The 15,830-nt window shown below is 41.0% G+C and overlaps 1 long non-coding RNA gene across 3 annotated transcripts in view; it reads right to left on the reverse strand.

Annotated features, from left to right (window-relative positions):
* LOC111558016 overlaps positions 1-15,830 on the reverse strand; it is a 53,424-nt gene that overhangs the window by 17,996 nt on the left and 19,598 nt on the right. For all 3 annotated transcript variants that reach the window (XR_006587938.1, XR_006587939.1, XR_006587937.1), the window contains exon 4: positions 5,656-5,812. This is a non-coding gene — a long non-coding RNA (uncharacterized LOC111558016). The remainder of the gene's footprint in view (positions 1-5,655; positions 5,813-15,830) is intronic.

A 15,830-nucleotide genomic window follows, 5' to 3' on the forward strand; every position in this document is an offset into this window, starting at 1 on the left:
TATTAAATTCCACAGATGAGAGAATTCATAACACTGAAGAACGTAGTGAAAGGAAAGCAAAAATAAGATACAAACAGAGATGGAGTCAAACGATAAGACACCGTTAAATAGAGGGAAGAAGCTCAGGGTTCCTGGAGGGTTACTGAATAGGGGTATGGGCTAAATGGGTGATGGGCATTAGAGACAGCACTTAGGATGAGTACTGGATATATTTTGTAATTGACGGATCACTAAATTCTAATCCTGAAACTATATTCCACTATAAGGTAACTAACTTGGGCTTAAATATTAAAAAAGAAGAAATATTAAAAATAAGTAAAGAAATATACTACCAGTCAAAAGAAAAGAATATTTAAATCGGGCTATTTTAGTGGAAATGAAAGACCAAAATTATTACAGACAAGAAAGGATCAGAGAAAACATCAAGATACAATGGTAAAACAACTAGTAGGGCACTAAATATATACCTATCAATAATTACTCTAATGTAAATCAACTAAATGCTCCAATCAAAAGACATTGGATAGGGGGTCAGAATGGACAAAAAAATTAACAAAAAAAACAAGGCCTATCTAGGTGCTGCCTGCAAAGCCTTATTTGGACTTAAGTCACCTGCAGATTTAAATTGAGGGAATGAAAAAACATTTATCATGCCAATAATATCGAAAGAAACCCAGTACCAATACTTATATCGGGCAAAAAATTTTTTAAATCAAGACTGTAGTTTGGTACCCTTTAGGTCAATACCTAGTAGTAAAATTGCATGCACCCAATATTTATAGCAGCTTTATCAACAGTAGCTAAATTATGGAAAAAGCCCAAGTATCCATCAAGTGATGAAGGTATAAAGAAGTTGTGGGGTCTGTGTATGTGTGTGTCTGTGTATTCATGTATACGCATGTGTGTGTGTGTGTATTCATATATACATACATACATATGTATATACAATCAAATATGTCTCAGCTTCAAAAAGAATGAAATCCTGCCATTTGCAATGATGTGGAAGGAGCTAGAATGTGTTATGCTAAGTGAAATATGTCAATCAGAGAAAGACAAATATATGATTTCACTCATGTGGAATTGAAGAAACAAAACAGATGAAAACATGGGAAGGGGGCAGGAAAAGAGAAGAGTGGTAACAAACCACATGTGTCTCTTAATGATAGAGAAAAAAATGTGAAGGTTATGGAAGGAGATGGGTCAGCTCTGGGCTAGATGGGGGACCTGTATTAAGAAGAGCACTTGTTGTGATGAGCACTGGGTGTTATATGTAAGGCATGAATCACTGAATTCTACTCACGAATCCGAGAATGCACTGTATGTCAACTAAGACTTAAATTTAAAAAATAAATAAAGCTGTTAGAAGAGATGAAGGCGAACACTATCTCACACTAAAGGGGACAACCAAAGAAGATCCAATGATTGTAAATTTTGATGCCCCCAACATGCAACCACCAAGTATATAAAACATTTAACAACAACCATAAAAGAACTAATTTATAATAATATGACGATAGTAGAGGACTTTAACACATAACTCACATCGATGGACAGAACCTGTAAACAGAAAATCAACAAGGAAACAATGGCTTTGAATGATACACTGGACCAGATGGGTTTACCAGATATATTCAGAACACTCCAAACTAAAATGACAGAGTACACATTCTTTTCAAGTGTACATGGGGCATTCTCCATAATTGATCACATTCTAGGTCACAAATCAGGCCTCAAGAGGTACCCAAAGACAGAGATCAGACCAAGCATTTTTTCTGACCACAAAGCTAAGAAACTTGAAGTTAACCACCCGCGTGCGTGCACCACACACACACACACACACACACACACACACACACACACACACACACAAAGGGGGAAAGGCCACAAATAAAGGGAGGTTAAATAACATGCTACCAAATGAATGGGTCAAACAGGAAATCAATGAGAAAATACACTGAAACTAATGAAAATGAAAATACACTGGTAAAATATTTGGAATGCGGCAGAAGCAGTCTATGATGGAAGTATATAGCAGTACAAGCCTACCATAAAGAGCAAGAAAAATCCCAAACAATCCTAACTTATAACTAAAGGAATGAGAAGAACAGCCAGAGGAAGGAAATAATAGAAATTAAGGCAGAAATAAGGAATATAGAAACCAAAAAGACACTAGACCAAATCAATGAAACCAGAGGATGGTTCCTTGAAAACAGTAATCAACATGAAAGCCTCCTAGGCAGAGTTTTCACAAAGAAGAAGGAAAAGACTCAAATAAATAAAATCACAAATAACACAGGAGAAATAACAGTCAATACCACAAAAATACAGTTAGAAGATAATATTATGAAAATCTATATGCAAAAAATTGGACACTCTGAGAAAAATGGAACAATTCCTAGAAACACACAAACTACCAAAACTAAAATGGGAAGATACATAAAATCTGAAAACAGAAAGAAATCAAATCAGTAATAAAAAAATCTCCCCCCAACACAAGAGTTCAGAGCCAGATGGCTTCACTAATGAATTCTACCATCCATTTAAGGAAGAGATAATATGTATTCTTCTCGAATTATTACAAAAAAATTTTTAAAAAGAAGGAAAACTTACAAATTCATCTTATGAGGCCATCATTACCCTGATACTAAAACCAGTTAAAGCCTCCACTAAAAATGAAAACTGCCAGGGCTCCTGTGTGGCTCGGTGGATTTAGTGTCCAAATCTTAATTTTGGATTAGGACATTATCTTGCAGCTCATGGGTTCGAGTCCCACGTTGGACCCTGTGCTGACAGTGTGGGGCATGGCCAGGATTCTCCCTCTCACTGTCTCTCTGCCCCTCCCTCACTTTTATGTACTCTATGTCTCTAAGTAAATAAATATTTTAAATATGTTAAAAAAATTTTTAAATAAAACTACAGACCAATACCCCGATGAGTATGTATGCATAAATTCACATCAAAATACCTTAAAATTAAGGTCAATAATACATTAATAGAATCATTTACCATAATCAAGTGGGATATATTCCTGGGCTGCAAGGGTGGTTCCACATTCACAGATCAATCAACATGATACACCACAGTAATAGAAGAAAGTATAAGAACAATACGATGCTTTCAAGACATGCAGGAAAACGATTTGACAAAATGTCACATCCATTCACCATAAAACCCCCTAGCAAGTAGATTGGGACTCAACCTACCTGCATATAATAAAGGTCCTCTATGAAAAAAACACAGCTCTTCTCATCCTCAATGGAAAAAATGGAAAGTTCTCCCTCCAAGGTCAGGGACAAGACAGGGATGATCACTCTCACCGCTGTTATTCCACATAGTACTGGAAGTTATAGCCACAGCAATCAGACAACAAAAAGAAATAAGAGGCATCCAAATTTGCAAGGAAGAAATAGAACTTTCACTATTTGGAACTGACATGATGTTCTCTACAGAAAGCCTGAAAGACTCCCCCCAAAATTGTTAGAATTGATATATGAATTCGACAAATCAAAATATACAGAAATCAATGTACATAAATCTATTGCATTTCTGTAGACAAATAATGAATTAACAGAAAGAGAAAGTAAGGGATCAATCCCATTGACAGGTGCACCAAATACCCCAAGATACCTGGAATAAACTTAACCAAAGAGGTAAAAGATCTGTACTCTAAAGGCTATGAAACACTGACGAAAGAAATGGAAGAAGACACAAAGAAAAGGAAATACATTTCATGTTCACGGATAGGAAGAACAAAATAATGTTAAAAGGTCTACACTCCACAAAACAATCTACACATGTAATGAAATCCCTATCACACAAACAAAACATTTGTCACAGAACAAGAAAAAATAATCCCAAAATATGTATGGAATGACAAAGACCCCAAACAGCCAAAAGAAATTGAAGACCAAAACTAAAGCTGAAGACATCACGCTTCTAGACTTTAGGTTATATTACAAAGCTGTACTGAACAGAACAGTATGGTACTGGCAACCAACAACAACAAAAACACAGATGCAGAGACCAATACAATGGAAACCCAGACATGAACTCATATATATATGGTCAATTAATTCTCAACAAAGCAGGAAAGGATATCCAATGGGAAAAAAAAAAGATAGTCTTGGGACACATGTGTGGCTCCAAAGCATGTGATTGTGGATTCAGCTCAGATCATGATCTCAGGGCAGTGCAGAGCATGCGTGGGATTCTCTATCTCCATTTCTCTCTGTCCCTCTTCTGCATGTTCTCTCTCTCTCTCTCTCTCTCAAAAATAAATACATAAACTTAAAAAAAGTCTCCTCAACATGTGGTTTTGGAAAAACTAGACAGCAACCTGCAAAACAAAACAAAAACACAAACGGACCACTTTCTTACAACATACACAAAAAAAATCCAACATGAATAAAGAACTATGTGTGAAACCTGAAACCATAAAAATACCAGAGGATACCTAACACAGGCAGTATCTTATTTGACATTGCCTGTACAAACATTTTCGCAGATATATCTCCTGAGGTAAGGGAAACACAAGCAAAAATATGGGACTTCATAAAAATAAAAAGCTTCTGTCACAAAGGAAATAATCAACAAAACTAAAATACCTACAGAATATTTGTAAATGACATCTGATAAAGAGTTACTGTCCAAAATATATAAAGTTATACAGCACCCAAAAAATGAGAAATCCAATTAAAAATGGGCAGATGACATGAATGGACATTTTCCCAAGGAGACATAAACATAGCCAAGAGACACATGAAAAGATGCTCAGCATTACTCATCTTCAGGGAAATACAATTCAAAAGTACAATGAGATAACACGTCACATCTGTGAGAATGACTAAAATCAATGAATGATGAAACAGCAGGTGTTCGCAAGGATGGGGGGAAAGAGAAACCCTCTTGCATTGTGGGAAGGAATGCAAACTGGTGCAGCCACTCTGGAAAACATCATGGAGATTCGTCAAAAAAAAAAGGAAATAGAACTATGTTACGATCCAGCAATTTCACTACGAGGTATTTACAGAAAGAATACAGAAATAACTCTTCAAAGGGATACATGCACCATGAGTTTACAGCAGCATTTTCTACAACAGCCAAATTACAGAAACTGCCCAAGCATCCACCAACTGATGACTAAACTGAGATGTAGTGTATGGAATGTAATATTATTTAGCTGTAAAAACATGAAATCTTGTCATTTTCCATGAGGTGGATGGAGCGAGAGAATGTTATGCTGGGTGAAATAAGCCTGTCAGAGAAACACAAATAGCAGATGATTTCACTAACATATGGAAATGAAACAAAACAAAGGGGGGGGAGGAGACAGTGACAAACAGTCTCTTAACTAGAAAACAAACTGAGGGGTTCCACAGTGAGGTGGGGGAATGGGTGAAACAGCTGCTGCGGATTAAGAAGTGCATCTGGGATGAGCACCAGGTGACGCGTGGAAGTGTTGCTCTATATTGTACACCTGAAACTAATATTACACTGTATGTTTACTAAGTGCAATTTAAAGTAAAATATAACATAAGGTTAAGACACCTACCTAGCAGGTTTTCTGCAGTTTTAAATCTCTTCATTAGGTTGGAAAAATAACCATAAATTTTTTTAAAAAGCATGTATGATGTGGGGGACAGTTTGTGCCCTTACCTCGGTCTCTGTTTCCAGCAGGACTCGGAAAGTGGGTCCCAGCTCATTCTTCTAGAAGGTCCTGAGACGAACATTTCATGTATTCAAGTCCTAATGGAATGCAGCTCCCGTTCTTCTGAATTTCTGTCAGGGTTTCTTCCCGGAAACAAGCCTGAATCTGGAACAAACCATTGACTGCATCGATGAGGTGATGTCGTGGGACCCTGCAATGTCTTGTGCAAATACTGTCCGGGAAGGGGAGGAATGAAACACGGGAACAGCCCAGAAAATGCAAGGGCCTGTGCAGCTCAGCAACCAGCTTGCCCAGGGAAGCCACCCAGCACCCACTCCTCAGCACTCAGTACAATAAGACAAAATCTCTCTGGCGACTCAGGAGATGCCAAGTTGCTGCAAAGCTCCCAAGGTCTCCCCTGGGGCAGGCGGCAGAACCCGCTGGAAACACAGCTCTGCTCTCTCTCCTGAGACAGCGGTAGAGGCCCTGTGTCCTCTGGGAGCAAAAGCAACTCTTCCTGCTCTGAAGTGCCCTGGGTCAGAAAAGCCGATGGTGTGCCCTCTGCTGGCCATCAATGCCTAGGCAGAGGAGCCCGCCCCTCCGGGTCTGTGGTGCTTGAGCTCTCTCTGCTGACCACCATAGGAATTCCTGCAATGTTGAAGGCCCTGGTCGCTCAGCTGAGGGACTGAAGGTGCTCTGGGCAACTCAGCCTGTTCTCCACATTGGGAAGGGTCTTAGTGACAGGGCCTGGGACACAAAGAAATCTTTTCCTTCTCCTTTCTTGTGAGTGAAGAATTAAACAGAATTTATTAACATAATGACATCATTTGTCATGCTTTAAGCAATGTTCAAAGAAAAATAGGCCGCCAATTTACACATGCTGAACAAGAGGTAATTGTGTTTACCACCAAAGTATTTAGGTTAGATAAAGAATTGACAACTTTGAGAGAGAGAGACCGGCTTCCAGCTATGGAATGAATGAGTCCTAGGGATACAAGGTACAGCCAATGGAATAGAGTCAATCCTGTAATAATACTGTTGCATGCTTTCACATGATAGTTACATTTGTGCTTAAGTACAACATAATTTATAGACATATGGAAGGACTACAATGTATGCCTAAAACTAATACAACAAATGTGTTAAGAATATTTCAATTAAAAGTCGACATCCTTTACGCTATCTTTAATTTCTCCTTCTTTGCCAATAAACTATCATTCCTGGGTCACATGGGTGGCTTAGTCAGTTAAGCGTCCGACTTCCACTCAGGTCATGATCTTGCAGTCCATCAGTTTGAGCCCCGCGTCAGGCTGTGTCCTGACAGCTCAGAGCCTGAAGCCTGCCTCAGATTCAGTGTCTCCTGCTCTCTCCCCTCTTTCCAGCTTGGGCACTCTCAAAAAAAGAAAAAAAGAACATTAAAAATGAAAAATCATTCCTAATTTAGAATCTGTGAAATTCCATTTATACCAGATTCTCTAACATCACCATCTTGATATTGAGAGCTTATCTGAAAAGTCACTAATAATATCTTTGATGACACATATGTTACAAGGTCAGAATGCAACTTACAGGGAGCTACACATCTGTTATGAATTCACGGTATGTATCCTTGGCTAATATTTCCAATGAAATGTGCTTTAGCGATACAGATGGATTAAATCATGTCCATCAGTCATATAGGTCAATTTCCAATAGGACCATTATGCCTTCAATTACTAATTGCCATCTCTTCAGAATTAAAAGAAAGCTGGGGCAAGAAAATGTCTTTGAATTTGATGTAAGAGAAGACTATGGTGTTTTAAAGGGTTCACCTGCCTTCTGGAATCCTCAGATTGGTTGTAGACAGGAGGATAGCAACCCACTATTTTGATGCACACAGCTAGTTTCAGAGGGAGAATATGGACCTTATTGTCAAATATTTTTTTATCAATATCAGCAGTCCACCTCTGCCAGGTCCAGACTGCAGGACCTGGAGCAACACAATTCCTGATGCCTGGGTTCAGAACATGAGGAAGGCCAGATGGTGGGGGAGGGGGGGGGAATCCAACAGGGCCTGCAGTGAGGGAGATGGCTCCAGGTCACTTCCCCACAGGGCAGGCTCTGGAGTTTGCCTGCCAAAGAGCAGCACACTCTCCCTCAAGACATCCCTCTCCATGACAGAACATGAGGCTGAGTCCCACAATTCCAGGAGAAATGAGGGATACCCATCTTTTCAAATGCAATGGCCTCTGCAAAGCTTGGCCCCAGGGATGTTGGAGTCTTGGAGTCACGGAACTCTGATGCCCATGATACCAGCCCTTTCTGCCCCAGCACTCAGAGCCACTTCATACATCCCCTCTCCCCTGACCAGTCTCACCCCGTCCACCTACCTGGACCAGGTCTCTACTTTCCTCCTTGTACTTCCTCTTTGCTCTCTTTTCCTCTAACCACATCTCTGTTTTTCCTTTCACTCTCTACTTGCCCAATTCCCCTATCACTCATCCAGTGTCTCACTCCTTACCTGTCTCTTCTCCACCTCTCCCCAGTCTTCAGGCTATCTGTTCTGAGCATGCAGCCCTGTCCAGGAGCACCGGGCACTGTGCTCTCTCCTGTCATGTTTTGTCCCAGGCCCTGATCACAATGGAGGAGAATCCCCCGTACAGCAGCTGCCCATATTGACATTTGCTATAGCAATGCTGGCAGCATATGGACAGCCAGACATTTACCCTTGGTGGCCAAGCCATGACCCAAAAGCTTCTGGAGGGCTGGATGCTTCCTTAAGCTGGGAGGAAAAAGGGGCTCACTGGGTTCAGGGTCCCTGGGGCAAAGTGGGTTGGATTGGCCTATGTAGAAGGAGCCATATGCTTACACCCAACTCTCCTGGGTGGTGTCGAAGGAACCTATCTCAGACCACGGACCTCTGCCCTGCCCATGCTTCAATATGGCAAAAGGGGGGAGCTTTATGGGACATCATTTGACTCACCACAAAATTGCGCCATTTGCCCCCTTGGAGGCCACCTGGATTGGTGCTATTGGGGGCTAGTAAGGTGCACAAGGGCACAATAGCTGAATTAATTCAAGGCCTCATTACTGGTCTTCTGAATCCATTCCTCACCAACAGAATATACCCTTTCCTGGAGACAGATACCTGCCCTGCTCATCAGCACAAACCCCATCAACTAGCACATGCGCCGTGTGCTCATGAGTATCTATGTACAGAATTAACCACCACCACCAGAGCTCCCTAAAGGATGTATCCAACTCCTCAATGGAACTATAGGTCCCTTCCAGACAATACAACCCCAAAGAATGATCTGTCTTCTTCCAGCAATACTGCACGTTCTACCTGTTGGTTAACTGCATATACAGGAACCCAAAGTGTACACTTGATTCAGAATGAGTGTCAATTTTCCTGGAAGCAGACGCTGACAAAAAACACAACTGTGACAAGTGTATTAGGGGACATTAGGAAGGACAAAGTGGAGGGGACGGGGTGGGCAGGGAAAGCATTAAGACTACAAGAGACAGATTAGACACCATCTCTAAATATATAATAACCACAGCTGGTTTGTAATGGTTCAGTGTCCTCTTCAAATTTCAAACTGATTACCCTCTATGTCAAAGTGATTTTGAGTTATTGCAAATGGATCTTCTGTTCTCCTCTGTGCATTTTGTCTTCTATAATACATCTGTGGCCTTGGATGAGCACATATTTGTATGGTTGCATTTGTGTGTCTACCTCAGATCTTAGATGTAGATCCCTGAATTTTCGTTTTCATACTTATCTTTTCCTTCTTTGCAAAGTAGGACCTGAATTTTAATAGAAAAAACACAGGGGTCTTTGTTGTATCTTTTGAAACAGGAATTGTCAATCTCCCAGCCTCAGGCATTATACCCTTAGTTTCATGAAATTGAATGAATATCTGTTGATGATCTGTGTGCAGATACATTCATTTACACCCTGAGAAGGGTGATTGCCCACTATTCCCATACATTTTACAGACTCCTTATGTGCTTAACCACCTCTCCATCACACTGACCTCAGAGACCAACATTGTCCCTGCTTCTCAGGTTACAAAGCTGAGGCTCTGAGATGGCCCCACTGAGAGCTGGCATTAGGGCTGAGACAGCAGGATCACAGGCAAAGCCTCCGGAAATTGTGAGGGAAGTTTCAGAGACGCAAACCTTCATGCAGGATGGTGACAGTAGGTTCAGGGGTGCGGTGACAAGAGTCCAGCAGGGGCATTTCCTGGTTGACTCTGAATTCCCCGCTAAGAGTCTGACTCAGGCTGAAGGCCAAGAAAGCCACACAGCTAATCTACAACCTTTCATCACATTTAGTCTCACAGAGGCACACAAACTTAGGCAGACAAGCATCCCATAAGAACCAAGATAAAATACAAATCTCCAGGGCATTCTTTCACACGGATCCAGAACCTTCAGAAAACCAAGGGAAACAACAGTCTTTATTTAGATAATGAACTAGGTGCACTTTGGCCACAATGACATTTCAGAGATGATACCTGCATGAAATATCCTTGAACCCATGCAGCAGCTCTGTGTGTACTTCACACTGCGCTCACTCTCCCTCCCAGGTTGTGAGCCCTGCCAGAAATGGCCTCCAACTCCATCTCACTGAGTCCAACACCCTCCCCTCTGCACCATCTCAGCTCTTCCTCCAATTCATTCCCATGAGATTCCTGTCTCCATTTTTTGTACTTGAGGATCCATTACTGGAGCTTCCACTGTTGTAGATCAGAAGCTCTGTGTCATTTAATGCATGTTACTCTCTTCACGTTAGGACACTTGAAGCCCCTGAGGGGGATGTGCCTCATCTCTCACAGAGCCAGGAACATGGCCTCTGTACATGGCACGTCTACAGAACTGATATGCCTGCTTTTCCATGAAAAGACTCATTCCTTCTCCACAAGAGACACCTGCAGCCCAGCTCAGTAATGGAAAATGACACAGCCCAACATATGTATGTCCTGAGAAACTTGAGGAATCTTAACAGTATCCTCAGCCAGCAGCACCCTTGCATTGCAAATCCTGGGAGGCCATCTCTACATCTTCTCAAAGACTCAACAAGACAGAAGATGAACATGCTGAACATGTAAACTCATACTGTTCAGATCATCTTACAAATAGTCGAGGTGGAGGTCACTGAGAACACTAAGGAGCTGGTGGTGGCTTACAGAGTCCATGAACAGTGATAAAGGGGATGTGTGGGGAAGGGCCTGCAGGATGGACCTGGTAAAAGAGGAGGTCCTCTTGCATCCATAGGGACCTACAGAACAGAAGTGACAGGTATGTTGGTATGACAGAAGCAGAACGCCCAGAGAAGCTGAAACACAATGAAGCAGGTGTCAGCACCTGGAGCCTTTTTCATTCATGGGTTCTAGCAGAACGGAGCATCAGTGCCAGAAAACTCTACCCTCCCACAAGGTCCCACCTACAGCCAGAAGGTACCAGATGCCACAAGGAAAAACTACTGTCACCACACGTCACTGCCAATGTTTACAAATGCAGAAAGCCAAGGAGTCTTATTCTAGAAGATTGATGGCAGTAATGCCAGTCTAATAAAGGAGCGTATTCCAGAGAGGCAGGTATCTGTGTCCAGGATCCCTCTGGTGTTCTCTTCTACCAGATCTGCAGACTTTTTATTTGCACATTGAGAACAGACAGAACATGAAGGAATTAGAGAAAAGCCCAGCACTACACAGAGATTCAGGGCCACCCCAGGGTCAAAGCTCAACCTACCATCCCATGCCTGTCCTCACTCTGCTTCCCTCCCTGACAAAGACATCTTCTGTGCAAGGCCACAGAGACCTCTGAGGAGATGGGGATTCCTGGAGTCCTGCAGGGGGCCTGAAAATGTGTTTTCTGAGAGAAACACGTTACCTGTGCCCATTCATTGGTCTCAAGTACATTTATCTTAATTCACAGGTAATTCAGCTTTTAAATATAATATGAGTTGCAGAGCTATTTTGTCCCATTGAAAAAGGGAGGTAGAAATTCTACATAAAAGAATGAACAGAAACATGTCTCGATTTCAGGTGTAAAACCCCCATGAGGTATCATGAGACAAAGTACCAGTTACAACTGCTCCCACGACAGAAGAGAACTTGCTCATATAAACACAACTGAAGAACTCTGTGATGTACTGGCCCTGCAGGTAATCACTGATTCTCTCCCTTCACGACTGCAGTTCCACATACATTTTTTATTACAAGTGCCACTTCTGAAAATTCAGAGTATTTTCATCTAGGGAACAACTGAAGAAATTCTCTATCACACATTTACCAACACAGAAAGATCAATAATGAATTCTGAAATTTATCTAAGAACACTCAGCACTGCACAAAGCACACAATATAAAATTGGAAAGGGTTTTCGTCTTTTCCAGTCATGAGTCTCATCACAGACATTCTGAACAAATTCATCGCCTACACTGAAATAGAAAAAAATGAAAATAATAAGGATAATCCCATGTAAAGAAGGTGTGGAAGGAGTCAGATGCTCCAGAAGACTTGAGGCTGCAGTGAAGTGTCATCCTCCTCAAGTTATTTCCACAAACACAAAGAGAGAGCCACGAGGTCCTCAGCCTCCATGCACTTGTGGCTTCCAGAGGCACTAGCTAATATGATGATCTTAAACTGGAGAAGCCTGGAGGCTTGTGAGGGTGTAAATCAAACAGTAAAGACACAAGAGGACATAGAAAACCAGACAAGGCCAGATAAAAGTTTCCAGAAAGCATTGCAACTGAAATGGGCAACAGAATTTGCCTTGTCTTTCTCTGCATCCTTGGTAGAGACACAACTGATATTGCCCATGGGAGCTGCACCACATTCTGGGTCTCATAAAGGCTGGAGGTGGATGGAGGTTAATTCTGACTTGCATAGACTGTGTGGAAGAAAAACAAACCATCCGCCACATGTTTCATTATATTCAACTCATTCACACTCTCGGGTCCCTTACCAGGGGCAGAGAGTTTTTCAGATGCCTCGGGTGATCCTCGAAGACAAGAGGGAGATCTGATCCTGTCTCTTGAGGAAGGTTTACAGGGCCCTGGTTCAGGAGTTTTTATAACTAATCAAGCAGCTGTGAACAGCTCAGGTCTCAGCTCGCTAGAAATAAAGTTAGGGGTGTGTCTCCTTCAGAGAGCCCAGCATATGGTCTCCGTACAACCTACATCCTATGGAGTGCTATGTCTGTCAGCATGTATAAGCCTCTTTCCTTCTCTATCAGAGACACGTGTTGCCCAGCTCACTATGTGGAAATGACTGCCCATTTCTTGCATGTCCTGAGAAACTTGAAGAACGTTACAACGTCCTCACTCAGGCTGACCTGAAAGCCCTGTGGTGCCATCACTGCAATTTCTCCAAACACATAACAAGTAAAAGACAAAACGTGTCTTATAAGTCAACTCATACTGTTCAGATCATCTTTCCAGATGGTGGAGGTGGAGGGTGAGGTCCCAGAGGACCCCAGTTTGGAGAAGGTGGGGTGGCCCAAAGCCCACAGATGGTGATAAAGGACAGCCCACGGGGTATGACATGGAGGGCACTTCTGGGAAAGGAGGAAATGTTCTGGAAGACACGTTGACCTGCAGGACAGAAATTAAATGTTTGAGACGTGTTAGGGTAAAAGCTGAAAAATCCAACACCAACACCAACACTAACATACCTGAACCCCAGTGAAGCTGGAATGGTACCTGTCTCTTTCCCCTCCACCTGGTTTCAACAGGGCAGCATCAGTGCCACAAAACTCCACCCTTCCCACTGGGTCCCACCTAGAGCTTCTAGGAGTTTGAGGAGACAAAGAAGTGCATTGCTGGCAGCATACATAGTACTAGCTGTGTCTACAAATGTAAGGATGGAAGTGGCTAGTCTTAAAGAATCACAGGGATAATTCCACACTGCTAAAGAAAGTCTGTTCCACACACACAGGCTATTATTTCCAGGACTACTCTCTACCCAGCCCTTCACCACCTCAACAGCTCTGTCTTGGCATAAGAGCTGAAATGATGAGAATTTTGTTTCTTATCATTCATTTACATCTTGAATCCATTTCAAGTTAATTTTTGGAGTGCTGTAACATAAGGTGCTAAGCTTTATTCTTATACATGTGAATATCCAATTTTCCCAGCACCAGTTATTCAAGAGACGACTCTTCTCCACTGTGTATTCTCGACTCCCTTGTCAAACACTAGTTGACTGTGCACGCATGGGTTTAGTTTGGGCTCTCAATTTCGGTTCCATTGTCTTATGTGTGTGCTTATGCCAGTGATATAACTGATTTCTTTGTGTTAGAATGCAGTTTGAAATCAAGAGGTGTGATGCCTCCTGTTTTGTTCTTTCTTGCATTGGCTACTTGGGGCCTTTTTGTGGTTCCAAATACATTTTAGGATATGTTTTTCTAATTGCATAAAAATTGCATTGGAGTTTTGATAGAGATTGCACTGAATCTCTAGATGGCTTTGGGTAGTATGGACATTTTATCTATATTAATTCCTCCAAAGATGGACATGGGATGGCTTTTCACTGACTTGGGTGTTCTCCTGTTTCTTTCACCTAAATTGAATACCTTCCATTTCTCCACGCAGCTTTTCTAGTTTTCTGTAGAGAGATGTTTCACTTCCTTGGCTAAATTTATTCCTATATATTTTATTGTTTTTGATGCTATTGTAAGTGGGATTGTTTTCTTTACTTCTTTTTAGACAATTTGGTTAGTGTATAGGAATGCTACAGAATTTGATATGGTGACTTTCTATTTTGGAACTTTACTGCATTTCTTGATTAGATATTAACAGGTTCTTTTACATTAAACTTTTTATTTCATTACTTTACCTTATTTTTAAAAAAAATAATTTTATTTGGGAATAGCTGACACACTATGTTACATTAGTTTCAGATGAACAACATAGTGATTGGACAAGTGTATACATTCTGCTAACCCAGGTGTAGCTATCATCTGTCACCATGCATCGCTATTCCAGTACCATTCTCTACGCTCCCTATACTATATCTTCTTTCTGTGATTTATTCATTCCATAACCAGAAGCCTGTATCACCCAATCCCTTTCACATACCTAGGGCATCCTTGTCTTGTGCCTGATCTTAGAGGAAAATCTTTCACAATTTCACTATTGAGTATGATGTTAGCTGTGAGCTTCACATACATGACCTTTCTTATGTTGAGATATGTTTCTTCTACACTGAATTTTTAAAGAGTTTTTTAGCACAAATGGATACCAAATTTTTCTCAAAACATTTTTCTGTGTCTATTGACATCGTCCCATGAGTTTTCTTTTTAATTTTTAAAATGTATTTATTTATTTTAGTTTAAGTTTATTTATGTATTTCTTTAGTATTTATTTTTTCAAGTTTTTTTATTTAAATTCCAGTTGGTTAACATACAATGTAATATTAGTTTCAGGTATAGAATGTAGTCATCCATCACTTACATACAACACCCAGTGTTACTACTAGCGCTCTCCTTAGCCCATCACCCATTTAACCCATCCCCCTGTCCACCTCCCTTCTAGTAACCCTCTGTTTGCTATTTATAGTTAAGAGTCTGGTTACTGGTTCATTTTTCTTTCATTCAATTATGTGAGGGGTCACATTTATTGATTTGCATTTCTGAAACATCCTTCCTTTACAAGGGAAAAAAACCCTTCATCACGGTCAATGATCCTTTTAATGTGATGCTTAATTTGGTTTGCCTGTATATTATTGGGAATTTTTCATCTATATTCATCATGGGGATACTGGCCTATAGTTTTCTGTTCAGGTAGTATCCTTTTCTGGCTTCCTATAAGGGCAATTCCAGTCTCATGAAATGAGTTTGGTGGTGTTCATTCCTTTTTAATCAGTGAGAGGACTGCTCTTAGTTTCTTCTACAAACGTTTGGTCAAATTCACGAGTGAATCCACCTGGTCCTGGGCTTTTTTTCCCTGAGAGAATTTCGATTACTGATTCAATTTACTTGCATTGGTTATCTTCTTATATTGATACAGTCTTCCTTTAATGGGTCTGTGCAAACCTTCTATTTCTTCCTGATACAGTCTTGGTAGGTTGCGTGTTTCTAAAAGCTTATCCATTTCTTCTAGGTAGTCGGTTTGCTAGCATCTAATTTGGCCATAGTCGCCTCTTTGAATCCTTTATGTTTCTGTGGTATCAGGTGTAATGTCTTCTCTTTT

Source organism: Felis catus, chromosome D3 (genome assembly GCF_018350175.1).
Source record: "Felis catus isolate Fca126 chromosome D3, F.catus_Fca126_mat1.0, whole genome shotgun sequence".
Lineage (NCBI taxonomy): Eukaryota > Metazoa > Chordata > Mammalia > Carnivora > Felidae > Felis > Felis catus.